The sequence below is a fragment of the Physella acuta genome, unplaced genomic scaffold (genome assembly GCF_028476545.2).
Source record: "Physella acuta isolate Inbredline_101_S28 unplaced genomic scaffold, ASM2847654v3 ptg000152l, whole genome shotgun sequence".
In the NCBI taxonomy this organism is placed as follows: domain Eukaryota; kingdom Metazoa; phylum Mollusca; class Gastropoda; family Physidae; genus Physella; species Physella acuta.
Window position 1 is genome coordinate 1,192 of NW_026731671.1, and position 24,940 is coordinate 26,131.

Sequence of the window (24,940 nt, forward strand, 5' to 3'; positions counted from 1 at the left end):
GTATCATATGTATGATGATGTGTAAAAGTAAAGTTACCCTTCCAAACCTGACGGCCTATTGGGCAAGTAAAGTAGAGTTCACCTGTTTCTGTGACCTCGTAATATGAAGGGATAGTGTGGTCAGCACTATGTTCACCCGCCGATACCTTCCCTGTCGTGAGTTAGGTACCCATCAGAGCTGTGTGGAGACTTACGGGTTAGCAGTCTAGCTCTCTACCGCTAGGCCACCCCGTCCCCTGCCTGAGATGCTAAGCTTAATCAACATCATTGTGGTTACACCTACAGAATAATGAGCAATTCAATGCATTAACTCTCTTTTCTCATCTTTTCAAACCCATAACTCTCCCCCCCCCCCCCCGAATATCCCTCCCCCACGCCCCCCCCTTCCCCCCCCCCCCATATGTTCGGTCAGGTGAACGCCCAGCCGCCGCTTTCTATTTAGTCCTCCCCTCTTCCGGTTCCGGGGGGGGGGGGAGAGCACCGCGGTCCGACCGGAAGCGGTAGATAACAAGGTGAAGGTCAGACGGCCATTGCACTCCATCACGCAATCCCATTACCTAATGGTCAGTGGTGAACGTGGAGCTACCCCGCCCTACATGTCGGACTCGCCCATCTTTGTATATCTCACGATTGCCTTCTCAGTGCAAAGGAAACTTGATCAAAAGAATTGCAAGAAGTACGAATTTAAGGGAGTTAATATTCAAAATTTAAAAACCATTTCAGGTTTTACGTTATATAAAATAGAGTTCATCTGTTTGTGTGACCTCGACAAAGGAAAAAAATAGTTTCGTCAGTTCTATGATGTTGTCTAATTCAAGGTGGGAAGATCTGCTTCTGTCTTACTGACGCTTGTCTATGAGTCCAGCTCCATGCTTTACCATTGATAATTGTGCGCTCTACCGGACGGTGTTCTAAATTTAACCTCAATGGAAACCGTCACCCAACCCAACTAGAGTTTCTTCCAGGCATCTACCCACTCCCCCCCCCCACCCAGAACGAAATGGAATTAATATATAAATTATACTTTTAACAGAGTGCGCCCTCCTCCCCCTCCTCCCCCCTCCCGGAAATTTCAAGTGCCCCACCCACCCCCTCCCCACCCCCTCCGGAGAAAAAAGTCTGAGAACACTGAACCCATCCAAATAATGTAATCTAATTTCAACAAATAAAGCAAAACATAAGGTACCTCTGGCGGAAACTATAATCTGTAGAGAAACTGTAATATTACCCCGGGGGAAAAAACAAACACGCAATTAAACTGTAATTAAAATCAGAATCAAATAAATAAAAAAGGGGTTAAACCCAAGAAGTAACCATAACCTAACCCTGGCAAAAACCAAACCAGAATCAAAACCGAAACAAAACTAGCACTTAACCCACTCTCTACAGTATAAACAATGAAAACATTACTCTCAAAAAATAAATAACCAACATAAGTAGACATCACTACCTACACCGTGAAGCTTGAGTGACTCACAAACTACACTTTAGGTTGGTCGAATACGTTATTGATCTAGCCAGCTTTGTCACAATCAAATTGGTTAATAGTTGGGTTGTAACACATGTTCGATAATATTTCTATTGCACGTATTGTTATACGCACCGGAGACTAACTCTTTTGATATACATACATTCATACTTACATATATATGTATGTATATATATATATATATATATATATATATATATATATATATATATATATATATATATATGTATGTATGTATGTATATATATATATATATATATATATATATATGTATGTATATATATATATATATATATATATATATATATATATATATATATATATATATATATATATATATATATATATATATATATATATTATATGCCTATTTATAAAACAATTAGGCAAAGAACTTGAATAGGCTTTTATCATTCGCCATAAATCACAGTGTACAGAGGTTTATTGATGTGACGTGTTCATAATTTGGGTAGGGTTGTAGTAGGGGGGGGGGGGGTGACCCGGGGGGGGGGGGGGGGGTGCGGCTGATATTGGTGCGTTTCCTGCAAGTTTTTAATAAAGACCTCTTTTTTTCGGCGGCCCGGCCCACCATTTTTTTTTATCCTGTCAATGAAGCACTATAGAAATAAATTGATCGTATGGATTGCGATCGATGATAGATCGATCATGAATGGGTTTTTTTTATACTGATCGAAGCTAAACTCGATAAAAATATAATCGTTCAAGGATGTTACTGTAGAGTATTTTATTGGCCGGGGGTTTGAAAATGGGGTAGGGTGGAGGATTTAGCCATATCAAGTTCATCTTACTAATTTCTAAATTTAAATTTAGAATATCGACATTTTTTTTATTGTTATTGATTTCTCTTTCGATATTTTTTACATACTCATGGCATGTTTGCAGTATATAAATAAAAAAGTAGAACACTTTCTCCATTAAAGCCTCCCACTTTATACTCTCAATACACATTATATTTAATCGTTCTTAATCCCCCCTTTCCCGCCCTTCTCCGTTCTAAGCAATAATCGAATTGAGTCTTGTATTGAACGAAACTTTGAAGCACACACAGAAAAAAAAAATTAGCCTAGTCTACTCGTGATGGTGGTGGGTGATCAGTTGAGGTCTTAGAAAACCACAGGCAGGGATCTACTGCACTGTGCTCTCTCGGAGATCAATGGCTGCTTAATATCGGCTGTGTTCGATCTATTTCGTTACGGACTTTCCGTTGGGTAAGTTTGTATGTTCTATTGCACTAGCAATCTGCACGTAACGGTATATATATATATATATATATATATATATATATATATATATATATATATATATATATATATATATTTATATATATATATATATATATATATATATATATATATATATATATATATATATATACTTGTTCTATATTAAAACGTATTGTAATAATACTATTGCAATCGAACACCCGATAAGTAATTAGATCTAGAGTAATTAGTAGTTTGAAAATGATGATGAGACACTGACGTAACTGCTGCCCTGGGGCGAGACACGGACATGATTACACGCCCTCCCGTGTGGGTTAGGTTGCTTTAATTGTGTACAGCCCCGGGGTTGGGGGCGGGGGGTGGTCTTGACCCCCACCCGCTAATCAATTTTATTTTAACCAACAGCTTGCATATCGTTCCCAAGCTCCTAATGTGGTCTAATGTGTCTCAACAATCATATTGTAATGGGTTTTTTTAATAATTACAAACAGCTTGTATCTATTATTAATTTTTCAGTTTTTAATCATATTTCTTATATCCACTGCCATTTTCTACCTTAGTATGCACGTAGTTTTCAATCCATTTATCCCACTTTAACTTTTTAAAATGTGGTTTTTATTTTTTCATATTGCTGACTAATGTCAGTATTTATCCTACCCTAATCATCAACTCCCCCCCCCCCCCCCTCACATACTTTACCACTATAAAAGCAACTTGTCTATTTCATACACACGTGAATTTTATTTTAGGTCAGTGGTTTTTATGTATGCGTGTCATTGCTCTGATTAAGACTGTAAGCCCTATACACCATACGATTCCTTTTACAAATTTAACCAACATGAGAAGGCAATCAGATTTAAAATTAGCTCAAAGTAAACTCATTTAAAAATCTGAAACACAGAACTTAATTTAGTGTATCAACATGAGATTGTATGTGTCGTTGGTGAATACAGTTCACAAAAAAAATGATTTGGGTTGTGTGTTGTGAACAGTGTCATAACCTTTAGCAGTGTGAACCTATGCTGGTGACCTTTGACCTTAGTTCGGTGTGAATGACTTGTTAGCACTGTTTGGAGTGTATGTGTCCTAAGTTTTTCAACCGAATGAGAGACTGTACTAAATTTTTCAACGGATTGAGGTCCTATGTATCAAGTTATTTAACGGATTAAATCCTTTTTACCGAGTTTTTCAACTGGTTGATGAACGATGTAGATCAACTAATTTTTTCAACGAATCAAAGGATTATATACAACGTGTTTCAACTGATTGGGAGATTAACTTACTGTTGAAATCATGTGTGATTGTGTTTGGAAACTACTGAAGGTACCATGTGACTTAGACCTTTTATTTTAGGACATAATTTAGCAGGGAAATAGTTTATATTGGTTAGACGTAATGATTCATATCACGGTTGGCGATAATTGTACCTGTTTTTTTTTATATTTTAATAACAATGCATTATAAAATATTTTGTTTTAGTTATAACATAACTTGACTGCTAGTTATTTCCTTACTAACTGGATGCCTGCCTATTCTCACAATTTATCTGATACATGCAGCTGTTTATTCTTCGAGTTTAGGGAACATGTATCTGTCTATTCTCACAATAGGTTTGACATGCTCCTGTGTCTATTCTCACAGCTCAGCAGGCATGCACTTATATTTTATCACAATGCTAAATATACGCGTCGCTGTCTATCCTTAGATTTAGTCATTCATGCACTATTGTCATACTTCAAAGCTGACATAATCAAGTGTCTGTTCCATACTTCTCCACATAAATATTTTCACACCAAACATGCCCTTCCCAACCACAATCCACTCACCCTCCCTCAATACCCACCCTCCTTCTACATATACCCACCCTCCTTCTACATATACCCACCCTCCTTCTACATATACCCACCCTCCTTCTACATATACCCACCCTCCTTCTACATATGCCCACCCTCCTTCTACATATACCCACCCTCCTTCTACATATACCCACCCTCCTTCTACATATACCCACCCTCCTTCTACATATGCCCACCCTCCTTCTACATATGTCCACCCTTCCTCTACATATGCCCACCCTCCCTCTGCATATACCCCCATCCTCCCTCTGCATATGTCCACCCTCCTTCTACATATACCCACCCTCCTTCTACATATGCCCACCCTCCTTCTACATATGCCCACCCTCCTTCTACATATGCCCACCCTCCTTCTACATATGCCCACCCTCCCTCTACATATACCACACTACATATGCCACACTACCTCCAACCTACCATACATCCAACCCACCATACACACTCTAACCCCACCTACCTCTAACCCAACCTACCTCCAACCCGCCACACCTCCAACCCACCATACCTCCAGCCCCACCCCCACACCTCCTCCATTGTTTACCACCTACTCTCACCCATCATAAGCTCCCAGCTGTTTATTCTCATAAAATACCAGACATGCACCTCTGCCTTTTCCCATTCCGTCAGTCATGCACCGATCTATCCATCCGTCTAGAATCGTATCATAAGTTCCCTGACTCAAAGATTTAAAGCCCAACTCAAACCTTTTGTTTGTAACTAGATCTAGGACTGTCTAACTATGTAGATTAAAAGTTAATGGTTAATGACTGAAGTGGGTTAATGACTGAAGTGGGTTAATGACTGAAGTGGGTTAATCTCTTTTTCTGTGATTACATACGCGTTTGTCATCATTAATGATCAGCGTGTAATACTTTAATGTCAGGGATTCTAAAATAATATTTAATGGGTCCCTGACGTCTCTAATAGTCTATATATATATTAAGTGTTGTATGTTGTTATTTTTTTTTTTTTTTTTGCTATTACTGATACTTGTATTTTTAATTCCGGTCGTGTTAGGATTATGAGTACAATCAAAGCTTGTCCAGATTAGGATTAATGCTATAGTTATAGCAAAGGCTATATATAGTACCAGAAAAAAAACTATCTCTAACTGGTATCTAACACGCAACACTTAAAAAGTATTTAATAGGATCCTATGATTCTCTAACTGGATTGAACGAAGGACCGCTGTCAATTAAAACACGCCCGGGGGGGGGGGGGGAGAGGCTTGTATAGTTGAACGTGTAAGAAATAGTTTTTTAATCCACCGATACATGTCATGTCCCCTGAGGCATTGACATGAATTACCTCCCTTGCGTTTTAGCGTCGTCTCTTGTCAGCCTAAAGCTTAATCATGTACAGGTTGTTTTAGTTTCGTATTTTATCTACCAAAACAAAATCTTTTTTCAGTTCGCCTTACTTTCGTATTTTGTCTATAAGCCAAATCTTTTTTAGAGCGCCTTACTTTCGTATTTTGTCTACCTAAATCCACATCTTTAACGGAACGCCGTAGTTTCGAATCTTGTCTACCAAAACCTAAACATTATCCGGGCGCTTTAGTTTCGTATTTTGTCACCCTAGGGCCCAACCTTGCCTATCAGGATGAGCTTCTGTTACTGCTGAGTTATCGATTGACTTTCGATTACCTCCCGATAAAATGTCAGCCAATCTATCCATCAATGCTCATCATTGACGGCGGTAAAAAAAAATCAGGGAATACATTGATTGGTTAATTGATTTATCGATATATCGATTGATTTTATTGCACGGCTGTTTAGGCTTGGTGGAGTTGTTTTTTTTTTTTAAATGCTGGAACAGTGAGTAGTTTTTGTTGTAAATTCTTCAAGCAAGGAATGATTTTTTTTTTGTCTGCCTCTTATGTGTCTACTTTTGTAGTGTCTGTTTTTCTGGTGTATGTTCCGTGCAATGTCTGCTTGTTGATGTGAATGTTTCAAGTGTTTAGTTTTGTTTGTATGCTTGATTAGTTTCCTTTGTAGTGGCGTCTGCTTTGTTTGTTGTTTAGTTTGTTTTGCTGTATGCGTTGTTTTTCTTTGTTTTTTTTTGGTCAGCTTTGTTGTATTGTCTTTGGTGGGTGTGTCCTATTTGTTGTCGGTTACTCTTTGAGTGACTATCTTGATATGAATCACAAATCACTGTTTTTGTGACACAGTTCACTTTTTCTGTCAATATAACGGTCACATTTTACTATTTGTCACAAGTCTCTCTTTTGTCACACGTCACTCTTTTGTCACACGTCACTCTTTTGTCACAAATCACTCTTTGTCACAAATCACGCTTTGTCACAAATCACTATTTTGTCACAAATCACTCTTTGTCACAAATCACTCTTTGTCACAACTCACTCTTTGTCACAACTCACTCTTTGTCACACGTCACTCTTTGTCACACGTCACTCTTTTGTCACACGTCACTCTTTTGTCACACGTCACTCTTTTGTCACACGTCACTCTTTTGTCACACGTCACTCTTTTGTCACACGTCACTCTTGTCACACGTCACTCTTTTGTCACAAGTCATTCTTTTGTCACAAATCACTCTTTGTCACAAATCACTCTTTTATTACGATGCGACTTTTTTCTTGTTTACTTTAATGATGCAAATTTTATTATTGCCTGAGATGTTTTCTAATAATAATCATACATTGTAATAAATAGCTGCTATAAATAGCAACGGGATTACCCGCCCAGCACTTCACATAAACCAATTAGAATTATTAAGCTATTGAATCGAGAACGAGATGGAAAATATCACGTGAGCTAATTTATGTCACGTGGAAACAGCTGTTGCTTGTAGCCGTGGGGCATGTACGTCGAGGTGTTGTTGTGTGGATGTCTGTGTGGATGTTGGTGTGGATGTTGGTGTGGATGTTGGTGTGGGTGTGTGTGGGGATATAAATGTGGTATTTGCATCTGCTTGTGTTTATGTGTGGTCGTTTGTGTTGTGTGTATCAGTGTTTGTTGTGTGTGTCTGTGTGTTTGTGTTGTGTCTGTGTCAGTATGTTTGTGCACGCAATATGTATGTTGTGTGCATATGTATTTATCGTTCTGCATGTACATTGTTTGTATATTTGGTTGTGGCCAATGTGTGTGTGGGGGGGGGGGGGGGGGGCGGGGGGGGGCGATCTAGATTATTTGCTTATTACAACTAGCTCTATATAAATATGTTTAGTAGTCGCTAGCCCACGGGTACATAATCTAGTGGCATACAGGATTATTGTGGACTTAATGATAATTGCATTATTAGGTATTGCGAAACAATCGGGATTATTGGAGATTATAGACAATCAATAATATTGGGTATTGATGGCAATGAGCATTAGTTGTGATTTTAAACAATCGATATTATTGGGTATAATGACAATCAGGATTATTTGACATTATAGACGATCTAGATCGATTTTAGGAGAAATGACAAGGGGATTAAGGGGGAGATTACAATTAGGATTAATTAGACTTTAAAATGTAAGCTAAATTACCCGCCTAACATAAGTGCATGCAATAATTTTTATGGTGTGAGTAGATATCCAAGAGAAGTGTACTCTGGGCAACCACTCCGGCGCGACCACCTTCCGACCCCAAGCTGACTGACCCCTGACCAGTGGCGTAGCCAGGATCGTCAGTAGTATATTAGGTCCCTTTTGGAGCGAATGGGTGAGCAGGAGCAGGAGGTGGAGCAGGAGCAGGAGCAAAGGATATATAGTAAAATACTCCCCCAGCCTGGGACAATGACATATAGTAAAATACTCCCACCACCAGGCGCAGCCTGCCGCAGCCTGGGACAATGAGATATAGTAAAATACTCCCTGGGGGAGGTGGAGGTACACCGACATATAGCAAAATACTCACCCATCTGGGTGAGGGTGGGTGAGCAGGTGGCGCAGCCTGGGACAACGAGATATAGGAAAATACTCACCCACCTGGGTGAAGGTGGGTGAGGGTGGGTGAGCAGCCTGGGACAATGAGATATAGTAAAATACTCACCCACCCTAGGGTGGGTGAGCAGGTGGGGGAGTAGGTCAGTAGGTCACCACCGGTGACCTTGTGACGTAATTAGTAACATTATGACGTAATCATTGACCTAGTTACGTAATTTTAATGTATTTTTTAATTAGTTTTAATGAGTTTTTAAATTTTTAATTAATTTTTGACCTAGTTACGTAATTTTATAATTTTAATTTTATTTTATAATTAGTTTGAATTTTTATTATCGAGTTACGTAATTTAATTACTTTGATTGTTTAATTTGTTTGTTTACTTGTTGTTTAATTTAATTACTTTGTTTATATTGTGTAATTTTTATTAACGAGTTACGTAATTTTAATTTTTAAATTTTTTTTCAAATTTTTAAATTTTTTAAAATTATTAATTTAATTTGATTATTTGTTTACTTTTTTAATTATTTTTATTTTGTTTATTTTTAATTTTATTTTATTTTATAATTAGTTAAATTATTATTAACTAGTTACGTAATTTGATTTTAATTACTTTTGTTTATTTATTTATTTGATATATTTCTTTTCTTTGTTGTTTAATGTTGTTTATTTATTTGAATGTATGTATGTTTTAAATAAAAGACTAACACTAGCATGTACTAGAACAGTCTTTGTATAGGGACCATTCGCCAACACAACGAACGTTACAAACATAGAACATCCATTAAAGATAACGATCAGCCACAGCTGTTACGTATCGACCCGCCCGCGAAGTTTTCTCACCGCTGCCCGTTTTAATGGGAATGTATTGATCGCAGCCGCTGGCCCATCACACCTAATTAAATTTTTGTTATGCTTCAACGAGTTTCCCCCGTTCGGTTGACAGCTGTGCAACAGCTGTTGTGCGACAGCTGGTGGTGTAATTAGGTTGAGCAACCGGACATTACCTTGTTGGTTTTCTAGTACGCGTATGCTACACGTATATACACACACACACACAATCACAGAAACTAACTTTCTTACTTTTATATTAAAAGACAAGTATGTGTTATTGTTTTGTTACTTGTCCCCGAAAGTTATGTAACTCGGTATCCTGTATAAGATGTATGACTGGAAGCAAAATCAACCATTTAAAACGATGGATCCGAGATGGAAACATCCCTTTACCGCTCTGATCGCTGGGCCAACTGGGAGTGGTAAAACAGTATTTGTCAAAACCTTTTTATCCCAGGTGTCAGAGATGATGGATCCGGCACCCGAGGAAATTTATTACTGTTACGGGGAGTGGCAACCTTTGTTTGATACCATAAAGAACGTTCAGTTTGTGGAAGGTCTTCCTGACTTAGAAAATGGATCAATGGGGGATGGAAAACGTCGACGTCTAGTCGTCATCGATGATTTGATGGCGGAAACAGATGAGCGAATTACAAAATTGTTTACGAAAGGGAGTCACCATCGTAATATTAGTGTCATGTATATTGTCCAAAACCTATTCGGGAAAAATAAAGAACAAAGAACCATCAGTCTCAATTCGCATTACATAGTGTTGTTCAAGAACCCTAGAGACGGTTCACAAATTACAAATTTGGCAAAACAAATGTATCCCGGTCGCGTTTCGTATGTCCAGGAAAGTTTTAAGGACGCAACATCGGCCCCTCATGGTTATTTGTTGATCGACCTTCGACAGGAAACACCGGATAATCTGAGATTACGCAGTAGTATCTTTTCTTACGAGCAGCAAGTCGTTTACGTCCCGAAATAAAAGCAACCATGTCTGAGTCGGTAAAACAACAAGGTGAGATGTTAAGGTTTTTGGCTCGGGCCAAACCACCCGCCGTGAAAGCCGTTGTCGAAAATGCTACCCCACAACTCGTAAAAACGTTATGCGAGTGCTGTCACAATGTCTTAAAAGGCAACGTTCCCCTCACGCCCGGTCAGAAGAGACGTTTGCGTCGTCACAAAGTGAACTTGAGACAACTTACCAAAAAGTCATTGACCGTCAAAAGACGAAAGCAAATTTTGCAGACCGGTGGTTTCCTAGGTGCTTTACTCGGACCAGTTCTCGGTGTGCTTAAAGGTGTCTTGGGATTTTAAAGATGGCCAGGAAAATGCTTTTAATGGATCCTCGAATATTAGAGTCTATGCAACAAAAAGCATATGTACCACCCGATACACTCAACGATAGTCTACGGCTTTTGGATATGCAAATGGAACATATCTTAAATAGGGAAGATTTGTCACCACACGACAAAGTGAGACAATATCAAAAGACACTACAGCTCTACACGACGCGACTTAGCGATTATAGAAACAAGTCCCTAGGATTAGTCGATGTGAAACCATCCACCGTGAATACCCCAACGACCGAGGTTGAAAAACCACAAGAAAACATAACCGAACCTAAAAAAGAAACGATAGACATAACAGAATCTGAAACTAAAACGAAATCCGGCTCGCCTGACTCTGATATTCACCCCTCGAAGAAAACGAAGACACACGTAGAAAAAACACCACCCTCGAAACGTACCAGAAGTAAGAAAACTAAAACAAGCACTACCAAATGGGACGCGTGGGAAAAAACCAAACACTAAAAAGACATTACTATGATCCTAGTAGACCAGGTGCCTACGGCGGCGTGTTTAAGCACCCTGAAATTGGAACTAAGAAAATTAAAGAATGGTTAAGTCATCAGGATACCTACACGTTACATAAACCTCTTCGGCGACGCTTTCAGAGGCGCGCCACCATCACCGGTGGGATAAATCACCAGTTTCAAGCGGATCTTATAGATATGCGCATGTTACGAAAGTACAATGGTGGTGCTTCTTACCTAGTGACCTGTATCGATGTGTTTAGCAAATTCGCCTGGGCGATTCCGATAAAGAAAAAAACGGGTAAGGCTCTAGCGGAGGCCGTACGTAAAATATTTACTACTAGAAAACCTATAAATTTTCAAACAGACAAAGGTAGTGAATTTGTCAACAAGACATTTTTAAAATTTCTTAAAGATGAAGGCGTTCATTTCTTTACCACTGAGAATGAAGATATTAAGGCGGCTATAGTTGAGCGATTCAATCGAACATTAAAAGAAAAAATGTGGCGGTACTTTACAAAAACAAATCGTCTTCGTTACATTGATGTCGTAGACGACTTGATCACCAACTATAACCACTCGTACCATAGGAGTATTCGTATGGCCCCTGTGAATGTTAATTTGTCTAATCAAGAAAGAGTCTGGAATACTTTATACGAACATGGGGACATTACTTATCGAAAAGTATTTAACGAAGGTGATCGTGTACGGATCGGCCAAAGCCGAAACACGTTTAAAAAGGGTTATACCCCGTCGTGGACGGAAGAACTGTTTACGGTGAGCCGCGTGAACGCGACAACGCCTGTAACATACGTCTTGAAAGATGATTCAGGTGAAGAAGTGAAAGGTTCGTTTTACAAAGAGGAGCTTCAGAAAGTGGGGGACAAAAAAGTGTACCGCGTCGAACAAATTATACAAGAAAGAAAGGGTGTCGGTGGTAAAGAGTATTTAGTCAAGTGGTTCGGTTATAACCCTTCATTCAACAGTTGGATTTCAGCTAGAGACATTTCGAAATATAAAGACTAAGGATGGAGGAAACGGTAAAAAGCCTAAATCTGGATGAACCCGTGTTGGAAGAAACGCTCAGACCGTTCGGTGGGATGGAGGTGAGACCTAGATCCACCACGTCTTCTATCGGTTCAACCATTTCGAGTTGGTTCGGTAGACTAAGGACACGACCGGAAATCGTTTTCATCTCTCAAATGTTGGTTATATTTGTCGTCATTGCTTTTTCACTATTTAATCTGACGCGTGGAACGGTCGACGACAAAGAGGGAAAACTCTGGGTCGTGTTGTTATCCAGCTGTCTCGGATATATTTTACCTAACCCAACCATTGCAAGGACCAAAATTTTACAATGAGTTTTTATGTGACCCTGCCTAGCAATACATCACCGAATGTTTTTCCAGACAACGAGGCTGGGCATTTTTTCGTTAAATTACCACAGACTATCGATGTGAGTTTACACTACGAAGTTGGTCTGGTCGAGATTCAAATGCCGAACGCGTTTTGTATGCTTAGAGAACATCAAATTTGGCTCCAGTATCATTCCAGTACAGAAGGTGAAGACGTTAACCTTTTCATATATGGAGTACGACAGACCAAAAATAATTACATAGACCCGCTTGTTAACGCTATTAAAAAACTAATAAAAAGAGATATTGATGAACAAAAAGTGGAAGTTATAATTTCAAACTGTAACAAGGGATTTAAGAAAGTTGTCGTAAAAGTAATTGCGGCTGGAATAGAAAGTACCATCCGTGACAGGTTGACAGGCTATTTACATATTCCTGGTAGAGTTAGGGAGAAACATCTCCCTGAAGACGAAGTAAAAACGGTATTCGTCTATTGTGACCTCGTAAAAACGAGACCGGTTGGTGATGTCATGGTCCCTTTGCTTCGAACCGTACCGATCGTTGAGAAGAACCCAAGTTCCGTTTTTCGTATTTACGACAAACCACACTACATCCCCCTGAACCGCTTTTCATTCGACACTGTGGAAATACTTTTATGCGATGACTTGGGACAAACGCTCTCATTCACAAGTGGAACGTCGGTGTTGACACTCCATTTTAGAACACGTAAACATTTCGATCTCGAATAACTCACACCATGGTGAAACACACACTTTTACATCGAAACCCTAAATTGTACGAGGATTTTTACTGTAACCAGTACGGTGATGGTTTACCCGTTTTTATCGGTGGACGAAATCAGAGAGGACACGGTATTGGTAGTTTCTTTAGTGGTCTAGGTCGAATGGTCCTCCCTTGGATAAAGACGGGAGGTAAGGCTTTACTCAGAGAAGGTGTTAGTACCGGGTTGCAAGTTGCAAACGACGCATTAGCGGGAAGAGACGTTGGAGAATCGTTTAAAGAACACGCCAAGGAAGCCGGACATCGTTTATTGCAAGGCGCCGTTGATCACCTAGGACAAAACCAATCAGGAAGCGGGTTGAGAAGAAAGCGGGGGTTCTCGAGACCACCGGGTGAACCCTTCGAACAACAGATAAAACTAACACGCAGACCAAACCACAAACATTCGAAGACGTGTGTTAAGAAGAAGCATCCCAAGTATTCAGATATATTTGCTTAACCATGGCTCTTATTCACCCGAGTTCCTGTGAGTGCTTACATTCTGGATTGGATTTATTTAGTACACCCCCGACACAAACTGCCGTCGAGGAGGGTCAATTTGTTGAAATACATCCCCTGGCGTCCTTGGCACAAGGTGCACCTATAGAATTTGCCATTTCTGGCAACAGTGAAGACTATCTCGATTTGTTTAATACTTATTTACATGTGCGCGCTAAAGTAACCTTAGCGAATGGTGATTCAATACCAGCGGACGTGGATGTCGCACCCGTCAATTATTTTTTGCACAGTTTATTTTCACAAGTGGATATTTCTCTAAACGATACGCTAATTACTGCTAGTGAGAACACCTATCCGTATCGCGCCTATCTGGAAGCTACGTTAAATCACGGGGAAGAGGCCAAGAATGGGTCTCTATCGGCCGCTCTTTATGCGAGGGACTTAGCCTGTTATTTCGAGGAATTCAAAGATGACAATAATGAAGGGTATAGGATTCGCCGCACCACCGCTGCTGAAAGTCATGAGATCAATATGATGGGACGTATACACTCTGACATTTTCGCTCAAGATCGGTATATGCTGAATGGTGTTGACATTAAAATTAAACTTACACCCGCAAAAGACAGTTTCACTCTCTTGACAGCAGAACCAAACAAGGGATATAAAGCGGTTATAACGTACGCAACATTGGTGGTTAGAAAAGCCAGACTTAACCCCGCCATTTCTATCGCACACGAAAAGGCTTTAACGACAACAAATGCAAAATACCCTTTTAAACGCGTTGTAATAAAAACCTTTGCTATACCGAAAGGTATGTTAAGTCACAACCAAGACAATTTGTATATGAGTCAAACACCGACCCGTTTAGTGATCGGTCTAGTCGCCTCTACCGCCTTTAATGGAAGTTACACGAAAAACCCCTTCAATTTTCAACATTTTCACTTGACGTATTTAAATGTAAGCGTTGATGGTCGCTCGTTATCGGGAAAACCACTGGTCATGGACTTTGATAAGAAACAAGCCATTAGAGCGTTTTTCAATAGTAACCTCGCTCTTGGTATGGTTGGAAAAGATGCTGGTAATGGGATAGATTATAAAAACTTTAAGAACGGGTATACCCTGTTTGCTTTTGATTTAAGCCCTAGTCTTTTGGATGGTGAACAATTTGAATTGGCTAAATCCGGACCTGTTTCTATTGAACTTAAATTTTCACAAGTTACAGCTGACCCGATTCAAGTTATTGTGTATGCTGAACTTGATTCGGTGTTAGAAATTTCGAAAACGAGGCAAGTGCTTACAGATTACACCGCCTAACTTGGCCTATAAAAGAAAATGAACACAAGAGAACTACAAAGTATACTGGCCGCGGACTTATTTGTGCAACGCACAACTCTCTTTGCCGTTTTAGCGTGCGATCAGTTACCCGCGCGTCTCGATAGAACGAAGCAAGCGGCATTCATTATCAATCTAGATTCGTCCTCGGAGGCAGGGAGTCATTGGGTTGGTCTATTTTTCAACGGACTATCGCAATTTACTTATTTCGATAGTTTTGGCTTACCACCTCGGGAGCGGGCCATTTTGTCTTTTATAAAAAATAATTCAAACAGACCACTCGTTTACAATTCAAGAGTGTTACAAGATATTCTAACCAACAGTTGTGGGCTATATGCAGCCTATTTTGTTTTGAAGAAAGCTCGAGGTGCAAATTTAAAAGTTATATTACAACCCTTTTCGGCGTCAGCGAGTCGTCAATATATTAACGATCGTATTATAACACGTTTAACACTTCAAATTATTGGAACTAATTATAAAAGATTATTTCAAGATGTCTAATGAAGATTGGATACTTGTGGCCAGGAGTAACAATAAAGTGACGGAAATACGAACGATGAATCACACCGGATTTAAATTGGCGATTGTTAGCCAATTCATGAACAAAAACACTTTAAATCTTAGAGAGCTTATAGATGGGACCGATCTTAATTTTCCTACAAATTCTGGTGTTAGTATGAGTCGCGTCTGCTTTGAGCGCCTATTAAGTTTACAGGATGAAATTTTAAAAGCCTTTGATGAATTGGAAAAACGTTAATAAACAAATAAAATATAAGAAGACTTTTGTTCTAATTTTAGTGTGTGTATGTGTGTGTGTGTTGTGTGTAGCATACGCGTACTAGAAACCCAACAAGGTAATGTCCGGTTGCTCAACCTAATTACACCACCAGCTGTCGCACAACAGCTGTTGCACAGCTGTCAACCGAACGGGGGAAACTCGTTGAAGCATAACAAAAATTTAATTAGGTGTGATGGGCCAGCGGCTGCGATCAATACATTCCCATTAAAACGGGCAGCGGTGAGAAAACTTCGCGGGCGGGTCGATACGTAACAGCTGTGGCTGATCGTTATCTTTAATGGATGTTCTATGTTTGTAACGTTCGTTGTGTTGGCGAATGGTCCCTATACAAAGACTGTTCTAGTACATGCTAGTGTTAGTCTTTTATTTAAAACATACATACATTCAAATAAATAAACAACATTAAACAACAAAGAAAAGAAATATATCAAATAAATAAATAAACAAAAGTAATTAAAATCAAATTACGTAACTAGTTAATAATAATTTAACTAATTATAAAATAAAATAAAATTAAAAATAAACAAAATAAAAATAATTAAAAAAGTAAACAAATAATCAAATTAAATTAATAATTTTAAAAAATTTAAAAATTTGAAAAAAAAATTAAAAATTAAAATTACGTAACTCGTTAATAAAAATTACACAATATAAACAAAGTAATTAAATTAAACAACAAGTAAACAAACAAATTAAACAATCAAAGTAATTAAATTACGTAACTCGATAATAAAAATTCAAACTAATTATAAAATAAAATTAAAATTATAAAATTACGTAACTAGGTCAAAAATTAATTAAAAATTTAAAAACTCATTAAAACTAATTAAAAAATACATTAAAATTACGTAACTAGGTCAATGATTACGTCATAATGTTACTAATTACGTCACAAGGTCACCGGTGGTGACCTACTGACCTACTCCCCCACCTGCTCACCCACCCTAGGGTGGGTGAGTATTTTACTATATCTCATTGTCCCAGGCTGCTCACCCACCCTCACCCACCTTCACCCAGGTGGGTGAGTATTTTCCTATATCTCGTTGTCCCAGGCTGCGCCACCTGCTCACCCACCCTCACCCAGATGGGTGAGTATTTTGCTATATGTCGGTGTACCTCCACCTCCCCCAGGGAGTATTTTACTATATCTCATTGTCCCAGGCTGCGGCAGGCTGCGCCTGGTGGTGGGAGTATTTTACTATATGTCATTGTCCCAGGCTGGGGGAGTATTTTACTATATATCCTTTGCTCCTGCTCCTGCTCCACCTCCTGCTCCTGCTCACCCATTCGCTCCAAAAGGGACCTAATATACTACTATCGTCTCAAGGGGGGGGGGGGGGGGTCCAATTTTTACCCGGGGACAAACTTTCGATTTGCACCCCCCTCAAACTTTCGATTTGCACCCCCCCCCCTTCAAACTTTCGGTTTGCACCCCCCCCCCTCAAACTTTCGATTTGCACCCATACCCCTTATACTTTTTATATATACCGAGGGGTCTATGAGGGGGGGGGGGGGTTATGACCCCCCCTAACCCCCCCTGCCTACGCCACTACCCCTGACCCCTGAACCCATGTGTCGTGTCAACAACTGAGAAACCCCCTCTCCTTTCCTCATTTCCCCCCCCCCCCCCCCCTCCCCATCTTCTTGTAAAGATGGAAATCAGTAATCAAATAGGACGGCTAAGACAAAGTAAACCTGCTTAAATCTTGTTGTTTTTGTCTTGTAATCTTATCTCATCTACACCCCCCCCACCCCCACCCCCACCCCTCCTCCCCCACCCCATCCCTGCAACAAACAACAAACATGGCGGTCGTTTTGAACTTTGAGATCTATTGTTGACTCACTATGTTTGCTTCTATTAAAATGTAGGCCTATATTATTTTTTTACTTCTCTGCTAAACATCTGTTTCAAATTCTTTCATTGTATACACCTCGTGACCTCATCAATGTGGGTCATTCCGTTTCTAAAAATAGCCACTCGGCTTGTTTGTAAACACTGTCTATTTATAGAAAATTTCAAGTCCTATTTTTTTTTAAGGAAGAAAATTGCTAGTCCTTGTGTCAAACTAATCTTAAGTTGTCATCGTTGAAAGTTTTTCTTTTTTCTTTCGTTCATTGTTTCTAAACCGTTAGCCTCGTTTTGCTTTAAGTGTTTTGCATATTAAGAAGCAGACCATGAGCCTGTCAAACATACGACAAGCACATACAAGAACATACACCGGGATGAAAATAGAACAAGCCGTAAAAATGTCATGTTGAAAAAAAAGGTTAAAAGTGAATCGAGTTCTTTCTGCAGTTCGTTGTTCACTTATGTGAGGTTCAGCTTGTTGCTTTGACTGGGATTACGTTGATGTTTTATTCGTTGACAGATTGTGTAAGGATTGTGCTTAGGTTGGGATTGTGTTAGGATTGTTTTAGGACGTGTTGTTAAGATTGTGTTGGAATTGTGCTAGGGATGCAATTAGAAATTGTGTATAGATGTTAGGATGATGTAGGATTATGCTATAGTGTTAGGATTATGTTGTACTGTTAGGATTGTTTTAGTGTTAGGATTATGTTTTAGTGTTAGGATTATGTTATAGTGTTAGGATTATGTTATAGTGTTAGGATTATGTTATACTGTTGGGATTATGTTATAGTGTTATGATTATATTATAGAGCTAGGATTATGTTATAGTGCTAGGATTATGTAATAGTGCTAGGATTATGTTATAGTGCTAGCATTATGTTATAGTGCTAGGATTATGTTATAGTGCTAGCATTATGTTATAGTGTTAGGATTATGTTATAGTGCTAGGATTATGTTATAGTGCTAGGATTATGCGTTTATGTTAGGATTATGCTATAGTGTTAGGATTATGTTATAGTGTTAGGATTATGTTATAGCGTTAGGATTAAGTTATACTGTTGGGATTATGTTATAGTGTTATGATTATATTATAGAGCTAGGATTATGTTATAGTGCTAGGATTATGTTATAGCGTTAGGATTATGTTATAGTGCTAGGATTATGTTATAGCGTTAGGATTATGTTATAGCGCTAGGATTATGTTATAGTGCTTGGATTATATTATAGTGCTAGGATTATGCTATAGTGTTGGGATTATGTTATAGTATTAGGGTTATGCTATAGTGTTAGGGTTATGCTATAGTGTTAGGGTTATGCTATAGTGTTAGGGTTATGCTATAGTGTTAGGTTTATGCTATAGTGTTAGGGTTATGTTATAGTGTTAGGGTTATGTTATAGTGTTAGGGTTATGCTATAGTGTTAGGGTTATGCTATAGTGTTAGGGTTATGCTATAGTGTTAGGGTTATGCTATAGTGTTATGGTTATGCTATAGTGTTAGGGTTATGCTATAGTGTTAGGGTTATGCTATAGTGTTAGGGTTATGCTATAGTGTTAGGGTTATGCTATAGTGTTAGGGTTATGCTATAGTGTTAGGGTTATGCTATAGTGTTAGGGTTATGCTATAGTGTTAGGGTTATGCTATAGTGTTAGGGTTATGCTATAGTGTTAGGGTTATGCTATAGTGTTAGGGTTATGCTATAGTGTTAGGGTTATGCTATAGTGCTAGGATTATGCTATAGTGTTAGGATTATGCTATAGTGTTAGGATTATGTTATAGTGTTGGGATTATTTTATAGTGTTAGAATTAAGCTATACTGTTAGGATTAAGCTATACAGTTAGGATTAAGCTATACAGTTAGGATTATGTTATAGTGTTAGGATTATGCTATAGTGTTAGGATTATGCTATAGTGTTAGGATTATGCTATAGTGTTAGGATTATGCTATAGTGTTAGGATTATGCTATAGTGCTAGGATTATGTTATAGTGCTAGGATTATGTTATAGTGCTAGGATTATTCGTTTGTGTTAGGATTATGCGTTTGTGTTAGGATTATGCGTTAGTTTTATGATTATGCGTTAGTGTTAAGATTACATTTTGATTATCAGGATTATGTAATGTAAACCGATAGCAGAGGTTTAATGCGATGGAGTGTGATTGGGTCAAAAGGATTGTGACTAAGTAATGTAAAGATTTGTATCAAGAAAGCGTGAGTGTTGTGGAAAGATTGTGTGGGAGATTGTGTGTGGGAGATTGTGTATGGGAGATTGTGTATGGGAGATTGTGTATGGGAGATTGTGTATGGGAGATTGTGTATGGGAGATTGTGTATGGGAGATTGTGTATGGGAGATTGTGTGGGGGAGATTGTGTGGGGGAAATTATGCACCGGATTGTGCATCGGGTTGTGCATCAGATTGTGCACCGAACTGTGCACTAGACTGCACCAGTATGAGTTTAGGGGTGTAAAGAGACATTGGTGATAGATGGGATATATAATAGTGCTAGAGAAGGAAGGGAAAGAGGATATTTAGACATTAGTGACAGGTGAGGGGCAATGATTTGAGAAAGGTACGGATTTAGTTTTAAAGGACTGTTCGTTTTTTTTTTCTTTTAAAAGTGGGGGGGGGGGGGTTGCTGGAGTTGACAGGCAATCATTCAAATCATTTTTTCAATTATTTTTTTTTTACTATAAGCTTTCCTTAAGGTCAAAGAAGCAAAGATTTAAAAAGACGTGCCTGACACGGTTCGTTGATTAATCCTTTAAATGCGTACGTGCGGGTCTGTGACTGTTGACGTCATTGGGCGATATCTGGTGTCAACATATGTCTGTCTGTATATCTGTATGTCTGTATGTGCACATTTTTTATTTAAATTTCTTTTCAACTTGACACGAGTTTTAATAAACTGGGTTTTGGCCTAGATGTTGGCGTAGGATTAATTATACTTGAGGGATGTGGGGTGGGGAATGGGGGGGGGGTTAGAGGTAGTGGGGTAGGGGATATAATAGTGAAGGGTAGACTTGTAATGCAGAAGTAGGTTGTTTAACGGAATATGGTGTAGGTTTTAGTGTGCAGGGGTGTAGGTTTTATAGTGTAGGGGTGTAAGTTGGATAGTGTAGGGATGTAGGTTGTATAGTGTAAAGGTGTAGGTTGTATAGTGTAGGGGTGTAGGTTGTATAGTGTAGGGGGGAGGTTGTATAGTGTAGGGGGGTAGGTTGTATAGTGTAGGGGTGTAGGTTGCATAGTGTACGGGGTGTAGGTTTTTATAATGTAGGGGTGTAGGTTTTTATAGTGTAGGGGTGTAGGTTGTGTAGTGTAAGGGTATAGGTTGTATAGTGCAAGGGTATAGGTTGTATAGTCCAGGGGTGTAGGTTGTATAATGCAAGAGGTGTATGTTGTATAATGCAAGAGGTGTAGGTTTTATAGTGCAGGGGTATAGGTTGTATAGTGCAGGGGTATAGGTTGTATAATGCAAGAGGTGTAGGTTGTATAATGCAAGAGGTGTAGGTTGTATAATGCAAGAGGTGTAGGTTGTATAATGCAAGAGGTGTAGGTTGTATAATGCAAGAGGTGTAGGTTGTATAATGCAAGAGGTGTAGGTTGTATAATGCAAGAGGTGTAGGTTGTATAATGCAAGAGGTGTAGGTTGTATAATGCAAGAGGTGTAGGTTGTATAATGCAAGAGGTGTAGGTTGTATAATGCAAGAGGTGTAGGTTGTATAATGCAAGAGGTGTAAGTTGTATAATGCAAGAGGTGTAGGTTGTATAATGCAAGAGGTGTAGGTTGTATAATGCAAGAGGTGTAGGTTGTATTATGCAAGAGGTGTAGGTTTTATAGTGCAGGGGTGTAGGTTGTATAGTGTAGGGGTGTAGGTTGTATAATGCAAGAGGTGTAGGTTGTATAATGTAGGGGTGTAGGTTTTATAGTGCAGGGGTATAGGTTGTATAGTGTAGGGGTGTAGGTTGTATAATGCAAGAGGTGTAGGTTGTATAGTATAGGGTTTTATAGTGCAGGTGGGGGGAAGGTTGTATTGTGACATTTAGTAGGTTGTATGATAGGGGATGGGGGTATTAGAAAACTTGAAAACAAAATTCATAAACTCTCCTTTAACATTCATTCTGTTTCGTTGAATTCTAAAACTTTTAAATTTATTTTCATTTCCTTAGTCTCGGGTCTACACTAGGTGAAATAAACAAAGTGTTTGATGCGATAGCTTCGGTCATGCTTCGCTGACTTCTTAGTAGTCCGCGCCGGCGAATGACGTCAATGGAAGATCTCTATCGCCGCTATTTTTAAACGTCCAGCTTGTGTGTCAGCCGATCCTACACTATTCTCAACGACACTGTCGTTGAGTGGCTTATCAACAGTGTCGGTATATAATAACGCTATAGATTTTTTCTCATTTGATTCTGTCGTTGAGACTCTAATTATAGTTATAAACTGTAAAAACTAGCTATCGGAATAAAACCATTTCGATTAATTAATCGCTTAAAATATTTAATATAAGAAAAATTAAACAACCATTCATTTTACAGAGCTAATAATAATTAATATTATAAAAAATGTATCTTCTGTCTTTAAAATTGAAAATTAAATTATTTTTAGCAATATAAATTAATACAGTGGATTGCTGAATTTAATTGTGATCATAGCTATGATTAATTTTAGAGATTGTATGATTAATTTATACACAATTTAGAATTAAAGAATATTGTTTATTCGGTATAGAAAACATTAGGGTAGAGATTACTAAACGATATAATATAGGATTATGTAATATAGAATATATTAGTATATTATTATAGAATCTAGGCTATACAACAAGTAATACATGATATGATTGCAAAATAGAAAAAATACATAATATAAAGGCCCATTTTTTAATCGAATTTAAGACTCATTTCGTTTACAATATGTTATTACAAATATAAAATTGCAGAATACGTAATAGCTATTTTTATCGAATTTATACATAGAATGTGCTATATAATCTTAAGAACATGATTATGTAGTGGAGTAGGTACAAGGTGTGCCAAGGGGCTATACCCCCCCCCCCCCGATATATATATATATATATATATATATATATATATATATATATATATATATATATATATATATATATATATATATATATATATATATATATATATATATATACATATACATATACATATTTACTGTACTCAAGTAGTACCCCTAACCAGAGGCGTCACAAGGTTGGGGGGGGGGGGGGGGCGGGGCTGAGGACTGCGCAAGGTGGCAAAATTTCGGGGGTGACACCATGGCGAAAAATAGCAAAATATATAGAAGAAGTAAGCATTTTGCCAGTTCAATAAATGACTAATGAGAGTTAACTGTACTAATAACTGACTGCAGATAAAAAAAATATACAATTAACTGTGCACGTTTAAAAACTATCATTCAGGGGGGGGGGGGGGGGGGGGTGAGGGGAGATGACACAAAACTGCAAAATGTACAGGTGAATACATGCTTGTTGAATTTTTGGATAACAGATTTGCTAAGAGACGACCGGAGAGAGGCTGATACCAAAATCTAATAATTTACGATGAAAACGATGCTTTTTTTCACATGAATTAATAGGTGGATTATGTGCAAAATTTGACGCCATTGGGGAAAATGGGAAGTCACCAAATGTAGCTATATATATATATATATATATATATATATATATATATATATATATATATATATATATATATATATATATATATATATATATATATATATATATATATATGCATATGTAGAATTATTTATATTTCTCTCTATGTATATATATAATGAAGTTTTGCTTGTTTGTTTGTGGGTTTGTTTATGTCCTCTATGCAGCACTACACCTTTCATCCTATGGCCATGCAACTTAAGTTAAGAATACCACTGGATATATTTCACAAGCACGGTGCCCCAGCAGGGCGCTAATCGATTCTATATATAGATCCCTATATAGGGTATATATACGTAAAAGTAGATTGCGGTTTAATCCCGTTCATCCGCTCGCCATAAAACTTCAGGGGAGGTTATTTTTTTTTATTTTAACAGGGCGGCGCTTCTGGAGGGTGCAATTTTTCTCTACACAGTTTGTAAAAAACAAAACGGATGCTGTTTGACATCGTTTATCTGAGTGCCGTTAAACTTTCGAGAGTTAATGAAAACACTCACGAGAAGGTTTCTGCGAAAACAAAAATTAAAATTTATTATGGGCATTTCCCTGGAGGGTGCGATTTTTGTTAATAAACGGCTTGGCGCCTGAAAATCCAGGGCGGCGATATTAAAACTGCATGGGGGCTAAGGTAAAAAAGCAACAACAGGCGCAGCCGCCGGCGCCCCGGATATTACGTAACCCGAAGCGCCCCGTGCTACCATGTGAACACTATATTTTTTTAAATTTATACACTAAAGACACGATGGGCAACAATAATTTTTGACTATATGGAATCAGGCGCGTCTGCCGGCGCCCCGGCAGGAAGCGATTTGGCGCCCTGAGATATCCTAAGGTTGTGTTAAAGGGCACTCTACAATATTGACCCTGTGGCACACGACATTCGATGACAATTCGTTTGACCCGATGCGCCACTGGCTTCGGGAGGAACACTATGAGTTTTAAAAGAGCGCCCTACAGTAGGGAAATTTTTTGTCTACTGCACCACTGGCGTGTGGTCTAGCGCCCCTGTGTGGGTCCCTCATAAACACTATTGCGCCTACGTTCGTTTTAAAGAGTGCGATACATTATGGATACAATGGGCTACTGTGTGCGGTAGAATTTGCGCCTCAACAACTATGATGAAAGCAATATAACACCGGCTTTGATTACATTTAAATTGTTTAGATTTAGAAATCAATGTCAAGCGTAAAAAAATACGTGATTGCTAATGTAATTATGGAATCCTCTTAAAATATTGCGTCAGTCTGTCTTCTGAGACCGCAGCAACGCGCGGGACGGGTACGCTGGTTTAATATATATTTCTTCTATATAAATAATTCTCTTCATGGATACCATAGAAAACACCAAGCTGTAAGCGCCCCTAGCAGCCCCCTCTCTTTCTCTCTATCCCTACTACCCCCATCCCTACATGGTCTGGTGAGCTGTGGTTCAAGCTAAATGTTTACAATCGTAGAGCCGGGTTTAGTGACAGCTATTAGGGGCAGATAATTTAGTTTGAAACGATTTTAAACTTAGTGGAGGTAACTCAGAGGGGGCTGCTTTCAC

At 38.6% G+C, this 24,940-nt stretch overlaps 1 protein-coding gene across 1 annotated transcript in view; it reads left to right on the forward strand.

Annotated features, from left to right (window-relative positions):
* The first annotated feature begins 2,626 nt into the window (after positions 1-2,626).
* LOC131935677 (calmodulin-A) overlaps positions 2,627-24,940 on the forward strand; it is a 124,160-nt gene continuing 101,846 nt past the window's right edge. Inside the window, exon 1 of the mRNA XM_059292197.1 lies at positions 2,627-2,718. The gene's annotated coding sequence lies outside the window, so the exon portion shown is untranslated. The remainder of the gene's footprint in view (positions 2,719-24,940) is intronic.